General features: G+C 38.3%; 1 pseudogene; it reads right to left on the bottom strand.

Moving 5' to 3' along the window:
- The window catches only part of LOC149219184 (uncharacterized), a 63,424-nt pseudogene that overhangs the window by 36,946 nt on the left and 1,420 nt on the right, over positions 1-25,058 (bottom strand).

The raw sequence follows: 25,058 nt of genomic DNA, 5'->3' as shown, positions 1-25,058 counted from the left end.
GGATTGGAGCCATCATTGGTTGTAACCTTCTCAGAACCCTGTTACTTCTATCAATAAAGTTTTGCATGTTCTCCTATATACTTGTATTGCATTGATGTATTGTATTTACATGTATATTTGATTCATCCTAATCCATGCTTCAGTTATGAGTACATGTATCTTGTAGTTTGCTCTCTTGTTTTGTGCAGGATCTGTGTGTAGCTGGACCGGCAAAGAGAGCAAGGAGCTGGGAACAAGAGACAAAGAGAGAAGACAAGGATCGACTAAGCGAAAGACACCAGGTTGGTTAATCCTTCTTCATTCTCTCTGTACTTTCATAAAGGAAATCATCAAAACTTTACTTTCAGTTGTTGCTAAAGACTGTCACCTTTAGAGTAGGGATAGGGTCATCCGCATCGGATACTTTTCCCCACAACAAACTGGCGACTCCGCTGGGGAGCCTAGTATCTTGTTGGTGTTTGTAGTATTTTGCTATTCATTTCTTGAAGAAAAGAGTACCAAATCGAAAAGCTTTTGACTATATCAAAAGCGAAGTAGAGGGACTGCTACTCTTGCTCATTTGCTGAGCAAATTCAAGATTTAGAGAGCTAATCTACAAAAGACTCTTTACTCTTTGTGATAGATCTTCATTCTCTTGATCATCCCTTAGCCTGTACTTGACCTATAGCTTTTTATTTCAGCAAAAACAGTGCATTTTTGAGCTTTTTATGACCCGGAAAACTTTGTAGACGTAACTCTCGTGTCCCAGAGCAGGCTGTCCACAGGCAGTCTGCATTACAGCGCAGGTACTCCCTTCGGGAACTGTGCTGAGAGTCAAACTGACAGACCAGAGCCTGCGCTGGTCCAGTTAGCCATTGTCTTGCTCAGTTTTCCCATTGTGTCTTGGCCCTGTTTTCACTGATTTTTAGCTGATTGCTTGCTGGTCATTGTACTTGCTGTAAACCACTTCTCCTTGACATTATTCCGCCTCAGTTGTGTGATGAAACTGTGAATGTTCTTTCAGTATTTCTTGTTTCAGTTACAGTTTCCCATTGTGAAAAGCGAACCAGTATAGTTGTGACCTCTTAGATCCTGAACTGTAAAAGTGTCTTTGTGATCTTAAGAGCTAGTTTTATTACTGTTCATGGCTGTTTGAGTTTGTTTGTTTTTCATTTTATGGTTTGAATCTATACATTTCCAGTGTCTAAACAAGTCGATCATAAGGTGTCTTTTTGATTTTGGACAAGCTTGTTTATTTCTACTTGAAATTAGATTCAAAATTATACAACAGTTTCCTTTCTGTCTAGCATCAACATTAAGGATAACGAAAAGAAATACATGCATTGTGCATTTTGCATTTGACTGTATGCTTGACGATTTAGGAAGATGTGCATTTTAGTGTGTTTTCTTTGATCTGTGGAAAAAGTTGTGTCTTTCTTTTCCCTCAAGTAGATTAAGGTTTTCAAAGTTGAAAGATTGAAAAGATTTGCTTCTCATTCTTAGATTGCATATAGGAAGTTGTATATATACATCTCGTGGCAAACCTGAAAGGCAAACTGTTAAGAAAGATCAACATTAAAATAAACTCAATTTACATAACAACGCTTTGGAATTTAACGCAAACATCTAGAGGTCTAGGTAGAGACGTGTTCCGGCGTCGTTAAACATAGTGACTGTCGATCTCTACGAAGGTGGGTGATTCCTCCTGAGAGTCGGTGGCACTAACACGGACTTGAGCTCCCGCGTACCATCGCGTATATTGGGAGACCCCTATAGGCTTTTATCCTTTATCCTTAGGAAATCGTGTCGGCCGCCCTACTGATCGCGATGCAGTGAACACAGCATTCACGAAGATCGACCACCCGTACCGTAAAACGTATTCTGTGGTTTCGCGAAAGGTTTGGCACACCCTCTGCCTAGATCTCCAGAGCAGTTTCTTTTGGCCTTTTTCAAACTCTATAACTGAAAAAGTCCAACCGAGCATTTGTCACTTCGGGCTCGTTAAAACATCGAAGGCGACTAGAGTCATCTTTAGCTTTTTCTCGACTCTTAAAACATGAAAAAGCAAGTTTGTGTCTAAAAGCGTCGTTAATAAAATTTATTTTAAGCGGAACATAATCACCTATTATTCCCACGTTGATCTTTCAGTTGAAAATTATGGAGCCCACCAACCAAGGAAGTAACCTTGGCGGAAGTCCAAATCCCTTCTCCTCTTGGGGAGATGTTGGTGCGCCTCATATGGCTACATTGTCACTTCCAGGATTGACAATTGGCCTACCTGTATGGCTCTTTTCAACCAATGTAGTCCAGATCGCCACTAATCCTGAGCAGTCGAATCAACAGTCAGAACAATCTAGAACTACCCACCAGCCTTCCACTTCTTATGATACTTCCTCTGATCCTTCATCTTCCCAAGGTAGAGCCGGCAAAAGTCAGCCTCCCAAGGAGAAGAAGGAAAAGAAGAAGAGAGAAAAGAAGCAGAAGGAGCCTCTGGCGAAGGCGACTGGGGGCAAGCAGAAGAAAACTGACAAAAACCCACACACTGCACCGACCGGGCCTAAATCGCCATGTGTCATTTGCAAAGGGACCCACTTCCATCGTGATTGTCCTTGTATTCCCCGGATACTGAGGGACTGGTCCCCAAGGTTGCACAATCTGGTAGCATCAACCTCTGGTTGTCAAGTTGATTGCAATCCGTCAACTAACGAGAGTGAAGGACGAAGAAGGGGACCAAGATCACCCTGTCTATTGTGTGAAGGCAATCATGCCATCCACAAATGTCCATTCTTAGATGAGGCAAAGAGAGTTTTGGAAGATCGTCCGGTATCACCGTTACGACTTCCTCCTGGATACCAAAAACTCGTGCCTAATCCCTCGATAGTTGAAAATCCAGCTGGCCCGCTCAAGTGGTCAGCTGAAGTGTCGGTCATTGAGAATGAACCTACTGAATCCAGACCAGACGAAAGTCTAAAGGTCGAAACGGCAGTTGACCCGGTTCTTCCTTCAGAGGTTCTATCGTCCAATGAATCCGTCATTGAAGATCCGTCTTCAAATGACACCGTCGCCGAAGAGTCGTCTTCATGCGACACCCTCACTGAAGAGAATAAGGATGACACCATCCAGGTTCTTTTCATCAGCACCGACTCCGATGAGCATCAGGGCAATGCGCCCATTCCTTTATCGCAGGAAGGAACATCATCAGAGTCATATCCGGCCGTATATTCGGTCCCACCACCAAGCAACCTGGTTGTATCCTTTGATTGGAATCAACTAGGCAGACCCCGGTTACCAGCCAGTACACCATTCAGAATCATTGTCCAGATCTATAGAATGATCATGGCTGGTACTATCATTGATGAAGGGGCGTCTGTGAGTATCCTTTCCTCTGTTGCTTAGAAAGCACTGGGTTCCCCAGCGCTTTTACCTGAGTTGAGAAATCTCTCAGGTTTTGATAAAGGAACCAGTCGACCATTAGGGATCCTCCCCAATGTACCTGTTACATTGAAAGGGAAGACCGTCGAGATGAACGTGATGGTCGTCCAAGGACCTTTGGATTATAACCTACTCCTTGGGCGGGACTATATTTATTGCATGGGAGCGATAGTCTCCTCACTCTTTAGAGTAATGTGTTTTCCACACGAAGGAAGGGTGGTCAAGCTCGTAGACCAACTTTCGTTTCTGGGATCTCGCATCGCAAATAGTCAAATACCATTCCTAAATGGTCTGTTCACTCAAGATTCGCCTCCACCCCCGGTCCTCCTTCCCGATGAGCGCGAGTGATTCAGAAAGAAAGACTAGGACCCAGGGGGCATGCACCATGGTCTGCTTCGGGCAGAAGAAACCCCGGGCATAAGAAAGAATTTCCGCAGAAGAATATGACTAGTCCGTACCCCGTCCGAAGGAAGTGGGGTTGTTCTAGAATAATAATCTTTTGTTAAAGTTATGTGTTTGACCAAAGAGTCATTCACCTTTGTCTAAAAAAGTGGGCAATGCCCAAGTAGGAATTCCCTTATCGCAACAAATAGTAACCATCTTTGAATTCAAGCCTCGCCCATTAAAAAATATGTTTTGAAGGATAAGCAGGGGCAGCCTACAAAGTAGGAGACTATATTATTGTGACAGAGGGTAACCATCTTTGGACAACCCAATGATAGACACCGCCGAAGAAAGAGATTGATTTGCGGCAGCAAATCGAACCGTCTTTTGAATAATAAGAAAGAGGCAAGCCTCCCTCAATAATACCAATGTTTTATCTTTGAGTGGTGTTCTTCTATTGTCACAAATAGCTGTTTGTTAAAAGTGGGCCGATGGGAAGCCTGAGTACTGCGTAAGACCCCTTAGAATAACGAGAAGACAAGTATCGTTAGCATTAGATTGGCAAGATGACAAGTAACTGTGAACACCCAAAGAAAAGCAGAAGTAGGGGAGAGGAGGGGCAGCCTCGAAATTCTATCCTATACCTGGGGGCATGCAAACCTTCTGGAGTGCAAGCTAGGGGCGGTTATTTATCTGGTTTTAAGATTAGCCGTTTCCAAACTTGCATGAAAGAAGCCTGTGGGGCAAAAGTAAAATTTGCCAAAAGTGAGCATAGCTGTGGTAAGGCATAAGCTCTATAAAAATTGGTCCTTACGGGAGGCGTTCTTTTTATGACTGGTATATCGAGCAGTTTTAGCATATAGTTCATGCTCGTTAAAAAATAAACGCAAAATTCGAGCAGTTTTATGACTGAATTTATGCTCGTTAAAAAATAGAAAAGTGTGAGCAAAAGTTTCCCCCAGAGTTCAAGCTCATGGAAAAAATGAACCGGTAAATAACCTTTTGAGATCGTAAATTCATCAGCCATAAGAACCTTGATCGTGTTTTCATCCATCACCTCCACTGTTCATTTGGCCGATCATTCACTTCCATTTGTGTGTTTACCTCTTTTGAGAAACAGCTGCGAAGAGTGATTTCACCTAGCCATCCTTGTGACACTGCCGTGATTGGAAAATTCCAACCTGTACCTGGAATCTGCTGCTATCCCTGTTTATCACTCGTTCCTCAAAAGACGAGTCTTCTTTGAGCTCTTTTCACTGACTCGTAAAATATGAAAAGTTTGCCGAGTTTTGGCCTTCCAGCTCGTTAAAAGAACGGAACGCTATCCCTCCTCTAAATTTTAATCTTTTTGGACTTGAGGGATTATTGCACAAAAGGATCGAGCGCTTGTCTTGTTCGGCTCGTTAAAAGTACCGAACAGCCATCCCTTCTGTATTGTTTTATACTTTTTCGGACTTAAGGGATTTGCTGACGAAAAAGGAATTATGGAGTTGACTTTCCGTACCTTTTCAGACTCTCTAAAAATGAAAAGGACCGAGTTTTCTTTGTCGTTAGACTCGTTAAAATGATTAAATAGCGACAAACTTGTCTTTAGACGAGAACGAGTTTCCCTATCGCTAGGCTCGTTAAATCATAGCGATGGGCTTGCCCGAAGGGCAGGTTATAGAACAAGCATATGTTATCCTCCTCAAGCTTGACAAAAATAAAGAGGTACTGGTCAGAAATGACTGGGGAAAAATTGGGAGAACATTCAAAGTTTAATGGTAGCAAGTCACTCTTGAACATGACACTTTTCCTCCGTACCACATCGGGTTGGGTTGTTTCATTCACCGGTCTCATCACCATGGTCCTCGCCAAACCATCCACATTTGGGGTAATGCTACCAATCCATCGCATCAGTGTCGTTATATGTTCAAGAGGGGTCATTCTGAAAGTGTCAACCGTGTCCCATCCACTGCCATACATTATCCTTCATCCATTCATGATCGCCACCCTGAATCATATGTCACAGTTTGTTTTCACCTCCACTAAAGTCATTAGCTCCGTTCCGTGTCATTGATGTGGGATTCATTAAGGCCCTCCTTTGACGGATCGCTTCTTGTCGACTTCAGCTCATTATCCAAGAAGTTGATCTAGGAACACCCCCATCAGTACTTTGAAGCTTGCATGCCTCAATGGCAAGTTTCTCACTTCCGGCGACAGGTATACATCAATGACCTTCGACCAGAAGATTTTGCGTGGCGTTCGACGCCAAGTCCTTTATTCACGCCACGTGAATTGTACTGCAGTACCTTGAGGGTCATCGTCATTATTGGTGATTCCTCTCGCGCTTGTTAACGGTTTTCATTATTGACCGGTAATCAAGCGATGTCTTTCCATGTTCGACTTCAGCGCAATTCTCACATGGATCGACTTGTACTTAGAGTGAAGATCGAACGAGTTTGAAGACCCCGGATCTAGTTTCATCCATCCGAGCTGCGATATATATTCAGGAAATATAAAATCATTTGTCATGTACATCATTGCAACAGATGATCATCCTATTCAAAGGATGATAATTTCAGCAGAAAATTATCGGTCTACCTTCAGACGATCGTCTGTCATATGTACCAAAATGTATTTATAAAAGCTGAGCATGGGAATGCCCGCCTCAGCTAGATCATGAAAATAGAATGAAAAATATTGTATTGTATTGTATTGTATTACAGGGCGCCTCCTCAGCACTGGAATGAACTTCGGACCCTCTAGATAAAGCATTTCACCCGATAAACGGCCTCATACTTTAGGGGGCAACTGTTATAGACATTTTTGTGCCTCGCATCATGGAGCATGAAATGTCAATAATTACAGGGATCCTCAGTCCCTAAACATGTTGTTCTTACCCCTAAAAGAACAAGGTCATCAAACAACAACACTTCCAATCAGTTCTCCACCTGAAAACACTTCAAAACAGGCTTATTTTGGATCATGTCAGCTGCTCCACTGAGCTTCTGCGCTGGAATGCAACTGTCCCTCCTTGTACCTGCGCTGGAAGTCAAAATTAATGAAGGCTACCTGCGCTGGGCGAGATTGGCCAAGTGGCACAGTCATCCTGCAAGGTGTCAACTGCCCAGGAAGCTTCCAAACTGACACTTGGTTCATGAGATTCGCCCTGTGATGAGTAAGAGGTACTTGATCACCATGTGTAAGCAAGGATCTCCAAGTGGACTCAAGAACTGAAGATTAACTGAAGAGGGAGAGGACACAAGGCAGCTTCATGTCAGTCTCAAGCTGACTCATCCTCTCTTCTTCTCTCCTATATATAGAGCTCTTCTATGAGGTCTAAGGAGGCTGGAATTTTGTGTAAAGCAAGGAGGTGCTGTTGGTTTACAGTTAGAGCTATTGGGTGATTGTTTTACTAGAGGTGAAGAGGAGAGTTCTTGCTACTGGGGAGGTGCTGCTGGATTGGAGCCATCATTGGTTGTAACCTTCTCAGAACCCTGTTACTTCTATCAATAAAGTTTTGCATGTTCTCCTATATACTTGTATTGCATTGATGTATTGTATTTACATGTATATTTGATTCATCCTAATCCATGCTTCAGTTATGAGTACATGTATCTTGTAGTTTGCTCTCTTGTTTTGTGCAGGATCTGTGTGTAGCTGGACCGGCAAAGAGAGCAAGGAGCTGGGAACAAGAGACAAAGAGAGAAGACAAGGATCGACTAAGCGAAAGACACCAGGTTGGTTAATCCTTCTTCATTCTCTCTGTACTTTCATAAAGGAAATCATCAAAACTTTACTTTCAGTTGTTGCTAAAGACTGTCACCTTTAGAGTAGGGATAGGGTCATCCGCATCGGATACTTTTCCCCACAACAGATATGTATATAAAAGGGATTTATAACATATTTTTAATAGGGGAAGGGGAAATAAGAAGGGATTTATATAAATTAGTGTGAAACTGTGGATAAAGTGCTAAGTATAGCAAACTTAGGCTTTAAAAAAAAAGGGGGGGAGAAAATATTTAAATGGAGCAATCTAGGAGTATTGAGCAGATCCCAATATCCTTTGGGGAAATTAGTCAGTGAATTGGGGGAAAAGGAGGTAGGGGGAGTTAGACATGCCTCGCTTGAGCTGCTCCAAGGGAAAAATGCCTCATACTTGTGATCTGAATGGATATAACACTTGAAAACATAAAATGGATCACAATTCATCATTCTGCCACCACAAAACTACCTACCCAGCCAACTTACCTAACATTTTCACTTCTTTTTGTTTGGGTGCACTTGAACTAGCAAAACCAGCTGTTCAACTTTTCTTTTAGTTGTCCTCCTATCTAACTCTATCCTTATGCCTTCCGGGGCTCAGATTAAGCTGTTGAGCGCCCTTGCTTCTCTACTTATCTACAAATCTACCAAGATTAAACCGTTTGGACAAATATTTATTCTCTATCTCTAAAAACAAAAAATTTAAACCTAGGGAAGCCAAGATTAAGCTGTTTGGCCTTCCCTTAACTGTGAAATATTTCAAAAATGGAACTTTTGCAGCATGGAAAAGATGAACATTTTTGGCACTTCCACTGTCAATCATGAAATATGAAACCTATTGCAATAGGAGGCTAACATTAATCACGATTCCTATGCATTCCCTAGGTTTTTTTTATGGCATTCATGTGTGAGATACTATTTTGGATCATGTTTGTATGTTGTGTTCTCACTTGTTCCACTAGTCCAACACTTAGCCAATTTTGGAGTTCATCCCTGTCCTCACATCTTGTGCAAACTCGTGAGAATATTTAATATTCCAGATAAGTGATGAGTACTCTACACACTCCTAAGTCTCAATGATGAAATCATTACCTCTCGAACCTATGCACTCTGCTCATATTAAGGACAACCTCCTCCACCTGCACATTAAGCAACCTTGGAGTCTAAATCATCCATCTGGTGGCTTATCCATGCCAATTGCGTAGTTCATGGTCTCTCATGCCCTGGATTGTTCATTTTATAGTTTTAGTGGATATTGGAGCCTCCTTGTGTCACTTTCATGCCCAACTATGTAATCCTATAAGCCACCTCTTTAGCGTATGCACAACTACAGTATTCTAATCGGCCTCCCTCTAAAATTTGATGATGTAATCTAAATTATTTTATCATTTCCACTATTATGTTATAATTTCCTTAGGAGGCCCATTTTAGACCTCAAAATTCCCCTAATGGGGTCCTTATATTCCTCAACTATGCAATTCTCAACTTCTTTCTTTCAAAACCCTTGCCCATTACCTCACCACAATCAACATCTTCCATGAGCAAGCAAAGGTAGAATGGGTGGTTTTCATACTGATGTTGGCTTGTCATGAGTGGAATTTCTTTGCATGTGTTATCATTTCAACATGGCAAGTTTATCCTCAAGGGAATTCATCAAGGAGATGTTGCAAGAGAGCACTTGTGAAGAACGAGTAGAAGAAAGAACCATCATGAAGGACATGAAGGAATCTTGGACCATGACAAAGACATGGAAACTCATGCTTACTTGGAAGGTTCATGAAGATACAAATATGGCAGCAAGGAGAAGAGCCTGGCATTGATGAAATTTTGTATCACCGTCATTAAGGCATGGCTTCACAAAGTGCCATTTCAAAGACATATGACTCAATGTACTTTTCCTGTGTCATTTTTGGAATGTAATTATTGTATTTCAAATATGAGGAAATGTAAAATGTGTGGAAGCCCAAGGGTCCTACTTGAAATGTTAAAAGTCACTAGAATGTTCTAAAGGTATGTAGAAGCTCAAAGGTCACATAAGAATTAGAAAAGTCACATGGGAGCTCAAGAGTCATGAGAGAAGGTCAAGAGTCACATGGGAAGTGAAGAGTCACCTCATTTGTTATAAACACACCATCATAGCTCAAGATAGAGGAATTTTGACTTTTTACCTTGGGTTCTATATCTTGGTATAGGAGAGAAGATATTTCTTTAGAGGAGCAAGTGGTGACTTACTTTTCCACTATTAGGGCTAGTGCGGTAACATTGTAATTGTGTATCTTGGGTTTTTCCCTTAATATATGAAGCTATCAGAGTCGACGGACTTTCTTGCATATGTCGTGAATGATCGTGAATGATTGTGAGACTATTATTTCATTATTCGCAATGTATGTTTATGTTAACACATACTAATGAAAATGAAATATTTGGTTGGCTTTGGTATGCATCTTATTGAGTGTCCATTGTTACTTGCTTTTTATCATCAATGTTATCTTGTGAACTAATTTGCAGGTTAATTAACAATTATTTCATGTCTTGTGTGTCTTTTTTAGGAGAGTACTATTTATTTTCTTCTAGAGGCCCACTCTCTCTTTTCCCTTACGTGAAAGTAACACATATTCATTGCAATTGTATGCCTCACAGTGTCAACTTACTTTCTTGTTTCAAAGATTGTTTGTATAATATTTTATGTTGATAATTGCAGCCAAGGAGAATTCCTAAGAATAATGGAAACCAGCCTTATTTATTGGTTGGGGCTCCTACTCCAAGTGGTGTGAGGTCTAGTTCAGACTTCATACTAGGGATACCCCCTTGGTTGACATATTTCCAACACCATCACAGTTGATGCTAGGAGGAGGGCCAGATGACAAGATGTGCCTGTTGAGTCTATTTTGATTCTCTTATCTTGAATGGCTTATTCCCAAATCATACTCCAAGGATTTTTTTTCTAATGGATCAAATATTAGAATTTCAATCCCCGTGAAATTTTTTTACAGCTTGTCTCAATTAAAGTTTGATGGTGAGGGTGAAATATCCACAACCGGGTATACATTTCATTTTCTCAAACTTTGTGAATCTCATGAAACCAATTGTGAAGGTGTTGTTTGTAAATTGTTCACCCTCACACTTGAAGGTTGAGTTAAAATATGGTGTCATACCTTACCAGTTGCTTCAATTCATTCATTTGAATAACTTTTCAAGGAGCTTCACCAACCCTTTGAAAATTATGATTATCGAAATGTGTATAAGGGAATTAATCATCTTAGAATGAAACCTGATGAATCAATAGAACATTTTTTCGATAGATTTCTTCACTTATATTATGAATTTCATAAAGAAGATGTGGATTGGGATTTCTTCTATGAAAAGTTTCAATATTTAGTTTTAATTTATTTAGAAACACTTGATTATTAATATTTTAGGAGTCTCCCAACTTATCTCAGTCCCAGGACACTTAAAATTTCAAAGGAGGAACCTACACTCCCTTTTGTTTCCTCTCATCCTTTGTTTTCATTACTAAATAAAGTGGTCTCATGTGCTAATGTTGGAGTTGGGAAATCTGAAGATTGAATTGATGATCCATTTACCCACCTACATTTTATCTTCATGGTCAACATTTTATAGGGGAAAACTTGGAATGTTCTAATCCATCAAGAAACCTAAGGTGAAGACTAATGCTTTTATTCCTCAGGATGACATTGATATGCATAATTTAAATCTTGAATCCGATCTGATTGAAAGTGTTTCTTATTTGAGGGATACATCCCATCCTCCATCATCTAAATTTCATGGCCCTTTGTACCTTGATTCACTTAATCAATCTGCTTCACCATCTAGTTCTTCAAATACTCTTGATTTTCAATCTACTGGTCCAAATGGTGATCAGGTGCACAGTGGTCACATTCCAGAAATAGGGAGCAGGAGTGTGTAGATTATTTTAATATCTCTCTTCTCTTTCAAAATCCTCCATTTCAAGATGATGTTTCTTCATTTTTGGCTAATTTATAATTGTGTGATCTCAACAATTGGCCAAACAAAATCAAGATGTTAATCAATCTAAAGCCTTGGGAAACCATCATCCTTATAACAATGATCTATCTAATGTACATGGTGATGGATGCCTAGGTACAATGACTGATTTATTGATTTCTCAAGAAGGCTCTAATTTGGAAGATTTAAATCTAGAATCAGTTATACTCAAAGAATATTATTTTGTGGACACCTCTTCTTCGACTCACTGTCCCTTGTGCCCTACTACTTGTAATGAAATTATGCCATGATCTTTGAATTCACAATCTGATGAGTTGAATTTTGAATTGAAACAAGATAGTGAGGTCATCCATGATGAAAAAGAAAATGCAATCAAATCATCAATCATCCATCCCATGCTTTGCAAATTCCAATCTTGCATCAATATAATTCTTTGGTTCAAGTTGCTCATGAAATTCCTCTGATCTATACATCCTTAGATGTGCAATCAAAATAATCTTATGTCCTGAGTAATCTGTTTTTTAGGTTCTAAAATATATCAAACCAAAAATTTAGACGGATGTCATCTGGATAATGGTGATATTGCTATAATTGATAGTAGTTATCCATATGCAGTTCATGACCTAGCCAACCTCGCACAATGTAATTACTCAACATTTAAAAGTTTTGAGGCTTCTTAGGGAATCAAGGAACTTAAAATTTCATTCATGGTTATGCCAAGTCCTTGCCATCCTAATGAGGTCCCCACACTAAGTCAGATTTAGATTTTCTCATAGAATTCTTTCCTCTATATTATTTCACTGAATGAAAACTCGTTCTTGAAATATTTTGGGTATTTCCAAGACATTTTTCCTAACTTTCAAGATTTGTTTTCTGATCGGATAGATAATTTTTCTTCAGTTAATTCATATTCATATAAATCTCCGGCATAAAACCCAATATTGGAATGTATACCTTTCATGGATGCACAAATCTATCAAGACAAACATGTTAACTATTACAAAATTATCATCGATCAAAATAGTCACATCTGTCAAATGCTTGTCAGAATAATCATCTCATGGTCTTTCTTGTGAACATTATGATGCTAATCATTTTCATTATGGCACAAGCTATCCTCTTGAGTGTTGATGAATGCTTAAGTTATTTAATGAATCAAATTCCTTATCTCGATAGATTAATTTCCCAAGATGATATTGATCCATTGTACCCTGATTTCTTTCCTGCTTTTCTATACTAGCATTCATTTTCAATTCTTTTGATTCTTGTGTTGTTGGTCTAGTGTGTAATTAGATACAAAGGGAACCAATCAAGAATCGAGAATCGTATGCTCTAATTGATCCATCTGATCATAACATTGGTTATAACAACCAATGTTCAATTAATCATTTTTCTACTAGTAGATCTGACGATAGTTGTTCCATATCAATTGATTTGATTGAAACAATAGATATTCAGAGTTTATCATCTCAATGTTTGAATATTTATCAAGCATTTGAGGCACTTCAACATTTTCTAATGTTGGTGTTAGGTACTCATGATCTTGAAAATGTTTATGAACATGTTCATATCAATTTTCCCTCACAAGATTCTTTATTTAATCCAATTAGGTTGCTGAAAAGTTCATCTTCTCAAGAATGTCAGGGTTTTCAAGAGGATTGTTTTGGGTACCATGATTGAATCTGTGATTGGCTCGAGACATCCTACTTAACAAGTTTTGTCACTAATAATAAGTTTTGATCTTTTTTGATGTTTTCTAATAATGAGAACACATATGAAGGTACATTCACAAGAAGATTTCAAGGTTTGTATCATTCTGAGGGAAAAGGTATTATTGCAAGAGTATTACCTGCACTACAACAAATTTCCTACAAAAAATATTGTGCATACAAAACATATGCTATTGAAATCTTGATGGCACATTTCTAATAGACCATTGAAACATAGTTCTACGTATACATTGACAGGTTTCTTTATTTACATTGTTAAGCAATTATGCAACGACACAGTGATCGCCCATTGCATTAACATGCATCCTAATAGCTCTTTCGTTTTACTAGACATTTGCTATCTAATTTTGCAACAAGACAATTTTTTCTACCAAACCAAATTTACTAAGACATTGTACATAAACAAAATCCAATGAACTAATTTTTTTTTGTTCTGGCTCTATGTTTTGTATTATGCTATGTGGCTTTTTGTTTGTTTTTTCCCCATTGTTTTTTTTTTGCAGTGTTTTCTTCATTTATCAAATTTTCAAGTTCTATAACTACTCAAGCAATATAAGTTCGTTATGATGCAATTTTTGGTGACATTACTTTACAATAACGTTTTTTTTTTACAAATTCATTATTTTTTTACTATTTGAACAACTATCCCATCCAAGATTTAAAAAAATATCTAAATAACTCGTTGTCATACAAAGCTCAAATGAGTTTATGAACCGATAAGCTTTCTTTATTAATTAACCATTGTTTCTAGAAATTAATGATTATACTGATTATGTTATCGGAATCAAGAATTGATTCATTTATTCATGATTGCAATAGCTCTTATGATAACATTCTTACGATGTCTAGTTCATCTTCGAGATGGTTAAGCATTTGTTGGTGTTATAGTATTTTATGTATTAGCATTAAAATCTCTTTGCTAAGCATTAATATATCTTGGTTGAGCATTAAAATATCTTTGCTCCCTACATGTACGTCTTTCTCTGTGCCCCCGCCGTTGTTTCTTTGAACCATTTCTTCGATATCAGTAACAAATGCAAAAAACAATAGACAAATTATAAAGAAATACCTTAAAACACTGAACAATTTTAGAACAAATTGAAGACTAATAAATTTCTTTTACAAGAAATAGGCATATATATTATGTGTAAGAGGCAATAAGCCATGTAAGTCACAAATTGACATTTAAGTTCTAAAACAACATTTAACTACTATCGATTTCAATGATATCCACTAACCAATAATCGTTATCAAGGTGGATAGTACTAATTTGCCTAATCTTTCATCATAAAAGGCTATTGTAAATTTTTTTACATTAAATCATATATGATTTACTTACATTTCAATTTGACATAGTGCAATTGACATGATTATGTTTCATGATTAATCTGCCTTACATGCTTTGGAAATCAGTGTCGACATACTAATTAAAATCGTAAATTTCATTCTATTTTCATTAACTAAAGGTCTTAAATTGCCAATAAATAAGGGTCTTTTCCGTAATTATTCAATGAACTAACACTTATCCAATAGATTTACTATGTAGACTTTCCTTGCTACCATCCAACTTTTACTTTACAAAAGTAATTTTCGAACCTAGATGTTAATTCGCCACTTCAATGTTATTTTTCCTTTATCACATTGTGCAAATATTAAATGAGCTATGTTCATTGAAATAAGTAAATTAGATAGCAAGGCATGGGATTCCAACAATTGTGTCTCATTGATGTCTCATTATCACTTCCAACTATTTAGACATAATCTACATTAATCACGTAATAAAATATGTTATAAACACTAATGACATACAACACAAATAATGCTTATAGTATATGATATCAAATTTGATAAATGAAAATTAATACTACATGTTATCTTTGAACATTTTTGCAACCAAACTCAACACTTAAGCATCAATTCCCAGGAAATAAAGCCTATAAAATCCTTTAATGTGAAATGCAAGTGTTCACAGAATCAAAGCTTGAAAGCTTCCTCTACACAATAGACTACCTTCGTACTTCCACACATCTACTTCATTTGAGAAACATAACCATAAATAAATCTTGTGTTCAATGATTCAATTTTCTTTGAGTTGTGCATAACCTTTACTGAATTAATTGTTGATATTTGACAATATAGAGATACACATTATTTATAATTAAAATATTGCAAAAGAAAATATAGAATATTTAATAGTAAAATATTAGCAATAAAAAGAATTATTTATAATTAAAATATTAGCAATAATATTGTATCGGTCCACCACTTGTTTTGGTGTTATTGTGAATAACAAATATCGATTATTTAATATTAAAATATTACCAATAAAAGCCTTCAATGTGAATTTCAGAGATGCACAGATCCACACAATTAAAGCTTCTAAACTTTATTATTACAAATAACCATAAACAAATGTTTTTCTCAATGTTCTTGTTATGCAACCAGCTCACAAATAGATAGATCAACAACTTAAGATTTATCCTCTTCGATGGGGAAACCTCCTTTACATTACATAAATGAACTATTCTTGGATGATTCAAATGACAAAACCTCCTTTCTATATATAGGAGTCTAAGAGGTCACAATATAATCAGAGCCTACATAACAATAATAATATAAGGGCACAATAATCACAATAGTGGGCTTCTATGGGGCATAATAATAAAAATATCGGGACTACATTGGCACAACAATAACAATAATGGGGCTACACTAAAAATAACAATAAGGGGCTACACTAGTATTATAGGGACCTAACATGCCCCTCTCCTTCAAAAAAGTGTTGTCCTCAATGCTTCAGTAGTTATGTATGATTTTGTATGAAATGATCATTCTCCCACGTGGAACCTTTAGTGGGTACGTTATTCCACTTGATGAGATACTCTTAAATTGATCGATTTCGTAGCTGTCGAGTTCTTTCTTCCGTGACTACTTCAGGTTCCAATATGATTTTTCCTTCCTTGTCAAGTTCTGGAAATATTATTTTAACTGGGAACTTGTCATCTATAACCTTCTTTAAGCATGAAACATGGAAAACTGGGCACACTCGGGAAGATGCAGGAAGCTCAATTTGTATGCCATAGTACCAATCTTTTGCAACACCTTGTAAGGACCGTAGTACTTTGGTGATAATTTATTATCCATCTTAGCTTGCTTGAGGGGAATTTGTTTGTATGGTTGTAATCGTAAAAATACCCAGTCACTTACATAAAAAATTCTTTCATTGTGATGCTTATATGCCTGTTGTTTCATTCGATTCTATGCCAAAGTGAGGTTATCCTTTAAGAGTTGGAGAACTTGTTGTTGATGCTTAATGTGATCTTCCACTGCCTAAAACTTAGAATTTTCTCTTAAGGATGATGTGATGGATGGTGGATGATATCCATAAAGTGTCATAAATGGGGTTAATTTTTGTCCAGTATAGAAGAAGTGTTATATCACCATTCAGCTAGAGGTAACCACTTGACCCATTGTGTTTGTTTCTCAGATACAATGCAACAACAATATCCTTCCAAACATTTGTTCACTATCTCAGTTTTCCCATTAGATTTAGGATGATAAGATGAGCTATGAGCTAATTGAGTACCGAGAAAAGCAAATAATTTCGTCCAAAAATTTCCAGTGAAAATGGGATCTCTTTCGCTTACAATAATCTTTGGGTTTCCATGTAGCTTTTGAATTGTTTCCATAAATGTAGTAGAAATTGTATTGGCTTTAAATGGATGAGATAATGCATAAAAGTGTGCATACTTGGTAATTCTATAAAATACCACCATGATGAAACTCTTTCCTTTGGACATGGGTAAACCTATGATAAAATCCATTGAAACCTCCTCCCAATGTTGACTTGGAATGGATAAAGGTTTTAACAGACCCGGGATCTTAATTTTCTCAACTTTATTTTGTTGACAAACCAAACATTCCACCACAAACTTTTGAATATCGTATTTAAGTCCATCCCAAAAAAATTTCTTCTTAACCCTGTAGTAAGTTTTTAAAAATCCTAAGTGCCCTCCTAAGGGAGAGGTTTGCAATTCCAAAAGAATCTTTTGTTTGAGTTGGGAATTCTTACAAAGATATAAGTGATATTTGTACCATAATGAATCATTTTCCAGCTAAATGTATCAGATGTACTGGGATCTTGTTGAAACTTTTGAATGAGTGTCCACACTTCTTCGTCATTCTTCCATTCATCCCTTGCTCTGGTTATCCAATCTAGTTTGATAATAGAAATGGCACAAAGCAATGCTTCCACATCCTCATGCTTTCTTGAGAGTGCATCTGCAACAAAATTTTTCTTCCCTTTTTTGTAGATGATTTCAAAGTCATAACCCAACATCTTCGTGACCCATTTTCGTTGCTCTTCTGAAGATAATCTTTGTTCCAAAACGTATTTAAGACTATCATAATCTATTTTTACCTTAAGTGTCTTCCCATTAGGTAAGGTTTCCATTGCTTTAGTGCATGTAGTATTTCAAACATTTTCTTCTCATAAATAGGTTTGTGTAAATACTTTCCTTTGATTGGACAACTTTCAAAACTAATGGGTCTTCCTTCTTGCATTAAAACAACACCAGTTCCATTTACTGAGGAATCACATTCCACAATAAAGGTTTTTTTGAATGTTGGTGTAGCTAAGATTGGTGCTTGGCACATTTCCTCTTTAATATGTTCAAAGGCCTTAGTTGCTTCTGGAGTCCAAGAAAATGCATCTTTCTTCAGTAATGTTATTAGAGGTGCTTCTATTCTCCCATAATTCTTAACAAACTTGCGATAATACCCTGTCAACCCAATAAATCCTCGAAGATGCTTTATGGTTATGGGGATTTTCCATTCCTTAATGGATTTAACTTTATTACGGTCTACCTTAATGCCCTCGTGAGATGCATTATTGATGAGTGTCAGTATTGCAGCAAGGATGTTACAACTCCTAGGCTACCAGCTTTACTTATCAGCCCAAGGTTCATACAAACTTGGAGGTGAAAGTGTTATATGTACAGGTAAAAGTGATGGTTTTGCCTGTTATCACTATTCAGCTGGAGAGAGACCACTGGGGTTCCAAGACAGACTTCTATAGAGTCAGAAGAAGCTAGATTCTTTGATGGAATAATGGAAAATATACTTTAAGAGAGCTACTCTACTGTAGTAATGAAAAAAAACAACATGCAACGCTAAATCACACCATACCCTAATTAACCATTTAAGCAGCTATGCTAAGCAGAATTGCTAAATCAACAATAAAAAAATGCTACTATCTAAGTTGCAGAACTAAAAAGCATCAAATATTACTGATGTGTAGGCAAAGAAACTAAACTAAATCTATTTTCACTTTTTTGGGTTTGTTAAGGCAAAATCAAGTATGCAAACTAATTGTTCTTGTGGATGTGGCAGGTGGATGGAAGGTGTTTAAGGATGGCTAGAAGGTTTATGAATTGGTTGGATGGTGTGGAGGGGTCCTAGGAGGATTTTTGTGACTTCCTAGAGGTTTCCCATCAATTCGACCTCAAAACAAGCCGTTTCAGGAAAACCTACAGGATGACCTTGTAGGAATTACAGGAGACCTACATGATACAACCGAGATCTAATTGTGAGGTGTTGGAGGTGTTGGGAAGCTTAGAAAAGGTGTGTGATGGGTGGAATGGGGTGTTAGGAGATCTAGCAACACTTAGGAGTCAATATCCAAGATAAGAGATGGCTAGATTCGCTCAATGTATCTAGGCGAATTTCAATGAGAAATGACGAAAAACTAGTGAGGGTGATGGTGAAACAAGGGATGGCTAAGGTGGATGAAGTGAAAGGTGGCTACTGGTGATGAAGTCTTGGTTCCCTCTTGAAGTACCTGCTCTGCTTAAAACATGTGTGTCCTCCAAGAACTATGCAACTAGATACGTTATCATAAACTAGAAATGCATGAATCAATACCTATATTATGCATGAAGGAAGTTGTTGAAAGGAATGAAAGCATGAGTGAGATCCTATTGTAGAAATGGAGATGGAAAAAGATGACAATGAAATCTGCCTTGCAACATTAACCAAGTACTAAATCAAGGACAACGAACTCCAAAGCTCATACAAGAACTAGAAATCTATGCTTTTGGGGCTGCTGAAGGGTCCCTTCCTCAAGTCATGGTCCCAGATGGAGAAAGTGAGGCCGAGACACTTGCTAACAACCTTGTGGTGATCCTTTTTCTCCTTGCTAACCTGCTACTTGAAAGAAGGCACAAATGGAAGAAAAATATCACACAACCAATCTAACCTACAATTCTGTAATGGAAATGCAACTACCAAAAAAATGAACAATTAAGCTATGGATCTACACTAGCATACATGTACAATAAAGAGTAGCCTTGGATGCTAGGGTTGGGGACTAACCCAAGAGCTTCAGCCCTCTGAGTTAACTCAGTGATGGCTCAAAACAAAACTCATTCTTATTACCAAAACAATGGATTACATCAAAAACTGTCACAAGTCTTGCAGCTCGAAAATAGAGTAGAGTTTCACAATCAAAAATCCCCATCCTACTGATGTCCTAGGCCTCTCTACTTATACATCTAAAGTCTCCAACGAATTACTTAAAATTAGGGAGGCTTGGCTGTTTGCACTCCTAGCTGATCGAGGAATATTCGAATGGAGGGGTAGTAAATGAGGAGGATTTACCTCCTATGATCCCTCTCCCTTGTCCCATTCGAGTTTTGACCTTGGTCTTTACCAAAATTCCTTGCTTTTATCCTTTAATCCTGCATTAAATGCACATTAGACCACAAAGCAAAATATCCAACTCTAACTCATCTCATAAACAAAAATATCCAACTCTAATTCATCTCATAAACAAAAGTATGCATTAAATGCACATTAGACCACAAAGCAAAATATCCAACTCTAACTCATCTTTCTCTGTTCCCTGATGATGGATCCCATTTGGGATTCGAAACGTTGGTGTATAAATTCTTCAACTGTGGATTCTCCGGTCAAAAATACAAAAAGCACAAACCACAGATCTCTGAAATCCATTATCTTATCCCGGTACGTAGGGGATACTTGGAGTGAAATCCTTGCACTCGAAAGTTTTAGAGTAAGGATAAAAAGAAGAGCTTCTTTCTCTTATCATCTTTCTCTGTTCCCTGATGATGGATCCCATTTGGGATTCGAAACGTTGGTATATAAATTCTTCAACTGTGGATTCTCCAGTCAAAAATACAAAAAGCACAAACCACAGATCTCTGAAATCCATTATCTTATCCCGGTACGGAGGGGATACTTGGAGTGAAATCCTTGCACTCGAAAGTTTTAGAGTAAGGATAAAAAGAAGAGCTTCTTTCTCTTATCATCTTTCTCTGTTCCCTGATGATGGATCCCATTTGGGATTCGAAACGTTGGTGTATAAATTCTTCAACTGTGGATTCTCCGGTCAAAAATACAAAAAGCACAAACCACAGATCTCTGAAATCCATTATCTTATCCCGGTACGGAGGGGATACTTGGAGTGAAATCCTTGCACTCGAAAGTTTTAGAGTAAGGATAAAAAGAAGAGCTTCTTTCTCTTATCATCTTTCTCTGTTCCCTGATGATGGATCCCATTTGGGATTCGAAACGTTGGTGTATAAATTCTTCAACTGTGGATTCTCCGGTCAAAAATACAAAAAGCACAAACCACAGATCTCTGAAATCCAGTATGCAATAAGTTATGAGAATAGTTGGTTTGACTAAGCTAGGAGGTGAGTTAAGGCCCATATAATTACCCAATGATGACGCTCATCATCACCCCCTAATGAAAGCGTTGCTCATCCTCTGAGCAACTTAGTCAATATCCATATCTTTCATGGCTCTGGTAGCCTCTCTGACATCCCATGCCTCTGTCGTGGTCTCCTCTTCGTGTTCATAGAGGCTTGCTTTCTTTTCAACCTCTTCCCACTGCCTCTTTTCTCCCTCTAGCATCCCTAAGAGTAGTGGTGGACTGAGTTTTAGGCCTATCCAATTGACCTTCAACCTTTGCATAGATTTCTTACACATAGGTGTCCTGTTGAGTGCCTCTCTCAACCTTTGAGGGGAGTGATATTCTATTATCTTTAAGCGGTGTGGCATTGTGTTCCATCTCCTTAGGCAAGCATGTATACTATCATCTCCTAGCAGCCTAAACATGTCCTCAAAATGTGAAATTGCTTGCTCTTGGGTAGCAAGATATCTAGGTGCTAGCTAACGATCATTTGCAATCAAATTATGGGTACTGATGAGGGCCATGGGATTTTATTTTTCAGCTCTGATCAAAAGAGGTTCAGTTTTTTCTCTGGCTAATATCCTTTTCATCTCTGCTGCTCTTAACTCCTCATGGTTCATCCATGACGCCAAAGCCATTAGTTGTAGATCTCCTAGCTTTGAATTAGGGCCCCAAACATTCATGTCTGTGAGGGCCATGTTGTGCAAATAAAACTCAACCATTTTGGCCCTATCCTCTAGTGTACTTTGATCACAAAGATAAATAAACTACCTGTAGTCCTGAAATGGCATGGTTCCCCTCTGTTCTAGTGTCTTAATCTAAAACTGTAGCCATTGCTCTTTGAGGTAGAGAGCATAGGATTTAGCTAGAATCCTACACTATATTGCCTCTAAGGAGAGGCTGGCGATACATGCTAGTTGGTTCTCTCTTTCCTGCAGCTGTCCCCTCAGCCATGAATTTTCTTCTCAAGTTGATTTCTCATTATAGCTTCTCTGTCCCTTAAGCCACTTAGCTCTCTACCCATTTCTTTGAGTTTCTCCTCCATGTGCCCAATGTATTCCACCCCCTTTGATTTGGCAATCTGCATCCATCAATGAGTTCTCGCCCTCTCCTTCTCAAGCTCGAAGAACAGTGGGATGGAAAATTTTTGAGGTATGACCATGCCTCCTTCAATAAACCAGTAATAGGAGTCCAGGTTAGGTTGTGAGCTTATTTCCTTTGTTTATGGGTCCTCCTTTTTAGCCTCTTGCTGCTCCCCTACCTTTCTTTCCAATTTTTGTGCCTCCTGTAGATTCAGCAGAGTATCCTGTAGGACTATTTTTGCTTCCTATAGATTTTGCTATGGATCCTATAGGTTTGCCTTACCCTTTGAGGAAGTTGATCTAGTAGTAGGCCTCCTTACATAGGTGATAGGGGACTTAGGGGAAGGAATTTTGTCTTTTTGTTTAGGGGAATCTTCAATCTCAATAGGAATTTTTGTTGATGTTTGTGGCTTCCCTTGTTTTATTCTTGTGCTCTTTCTTGTCCTGAAATATAGTGGGGTCTGCCTCTACCTTTTTCCTTTTTTCTTGATTGGGGTGCTAAGTGCAGTGACGGCAGTTGTTTCCTCTCTCTCTGTGGCCTCTGGAGACACCCTAGGTGACTCCTCATTCTGTTCTGTCCCCTCTATTTTATTGCCTTCTTCCTCTCTGTTTTTCCTGACTCCTTCTTCTTGTAGATCTTCATCATCTCTATCAGTTTCCTCCTTAATTTCCTCCTCTGTTTATTCATCATCCTCCATCTCTTCTCCCTCTTCTTCTTCATCTTCATCATGTTCCTCTGTGTCAGCTCCTTCTTCATCCATCTCATCCTTATCTTGCTCTGTATCTTCCTCTTCCTTTTTTACCTCCTCTTCACTAACAGTAGGACTAACATCATAAGTGAGGGCTTTGATGTCATCCTTTGTTGGCATGTCTCTAAAAACTAACCATGTTATAGGGGTTCTAAGGTTTTGGAGGGAATCCTCAATGAGGATCCTAATCAACCCATGGTGAGCCAATTGTTGGGAATTCCCCTCCTTTACTTTGATGCTTGAGTCTATGAGTGATTGAAGCAAGAAAAATGGTATGCTGAGTCTTTGGTGAGGTGGTGTTTCTACTCCAAATCTTAATTCCTCAAGGATTCTAAAATGATGTCCATAGACAACACTATATCTACCCTCACATGAGATGTATTTGATGAGTTGGTAGCCTACCTCACTCCATGGGTATGGCAGACTTTCCCTCCTTAATCCATTTTTGTCCGCAGTGGGTTCTTCACCTTCTAAAAAGAATTTTCTTTTTGCCACCCGTTTGTCTCCTTTGCCTTCTTTTCTCCATGGGATTCCTAGGGGAAGTGTGGTGACCCTACTGATGAGCTCTGGGGTGAGATCTATAGTGAGGCCCCTTACTACAACAGTGGCATGGATTCTGTTGTGTGGAGTGAGGGAGAGAGAAAATTCTTGAGCCACCTCATCATCATACCCTCTGAATTTTTCGAAAAACCCCATCCAGTTGAGTTTTGTAAAAATTTCAAGCACATGGGGGTGTTGTTGGATTCTCACAGTGTTTGTGGGCTCTCTCCTATTAAACCCTCCTATCATCTTGCTGGTGAAGCTTGAGGAGAAAATGAGAGGGTTGACACAATTTTTCAAATGCAGGAGCAAAATAGAGTTGACTGTGTATTTAATTCACTTCACATTGTTGCTAAATTCACTCAATTTTAGAGTATCCCTGGTTCATTTACTTGCAAAGGAGGATGAAATTTTAGAGCCTACCTCTTTAGACTGGTTGTAGTGGCCAATTCCCATGATATCCCTTCTGAACTCTTCTCTGCCAATCCTATAGACAGTCTCTGTGTATCCTATAGACTGTATCTTGTAGGAATTCCCCTATAGAACGATGGATATTTTCTTTCAGTGGGTGGCCTGAGTTATGAGAGCAACTTGAGTGAGGGAGTTTCGAGGAGATGAAATGCATGAATGCATTGGAATGATGTTTTATTTCCTCTTATGGTGATTCGCGGTGAGGTGGTGTGCTGGCAGCAAAGGTACGTTGCCATTTTTGGACCGTTGATCCCCACTACCACCTCATCATTTCCCACTCCTCGTAATCAGCTCCCACCTCGTAGATCTATATTTTAACCGCTTTTTGTCCTACTCCTTCTCTGTCTTTGAGTTGATTGCAGCCACGTGTGAGAGGACACCTGGTTGTGCATGTGCTGACTGAACGAAGGTGGCCAAGTTAATTGGCCACCTTTTCACTTATAAACCAACTATCTCGTAACCCTTACAATTTTTGACTACATGATGCATATGAGAGAGTGTTGGGTGCAGGAATTGCTCTTGAGCAAACTCCTCAGCACATAATTGTCAACCCGAGGGTTTCATAAACTTAGAGACAAAGCACAGGAAATGCCAGAAATGGTATGAACTTTTCCTATTTCTAATCCTACTTCTTAAAGGAAATTCTTTGCAAAATCAGATAGAAAACAATTGGAAAGGAAATTAACACCAAGGAAACTCTAGTGTTGGAATGTAAAAGACAATTTGCAATTAAATCAAGTAAAGAAATTTCACACAAAAAAAACAATCTTAAATGCTGGAATGAAATGCTATGTTCATCTTCAGATGGATGGTAAGAAATTTGACAAGTGGGACCTTGCAGAATTCTACCTTCCTTTTGATCTTTCTCCCACACAAACAACCTATCCTTGCACGTTGCAATCTGCTTGCACTAGTGCAGGTACAATATTTCTGTGTAAGAGTATATTCAATCTTCCTTACTGAAGACTTATGTCTAAGTGAAGGTGCTCTAAGCCTCAGGGCTTGGAGCACTTTGTTCCTATGTCAAGAGACTTACTCTTGCACCCAAGCAGAGTCCCCTTTACTTAGTTTTTGAATTACTTTCAAAAGCTGAAAGATGTGCTGAAAAGGAATTGCAGCTGTAAATGAAATTCTAAAGTAAACTAGCTATGAAAAAGGAAATGCTTCAACTCATTAAACTTCGTAAGGGAAATGAACTTCATGAGATAAAAACACTTACAAAAGAATCAATCAATAGCCAATG

The sequence above is a fragment of the Pinus tabuliformis genome, chromosome Q (genome assembly GCF_031772625.1).
Source record: "Pinus tabuliformis cultivar Carrire ecotype Pingquan chromosome Q, CPIR1, whole genome shotgun sequence".
NCBI lineage: Eukaryota > Viridiplantae > Streptophyta > Pinopsida > Pinales > Pinaceae > Pinus > Pinus tabuliformis.
Note: the sequence above shows the minus strand (reverse complement) of the source record. Positions and strands in the feature narration are given on the sequence as shown.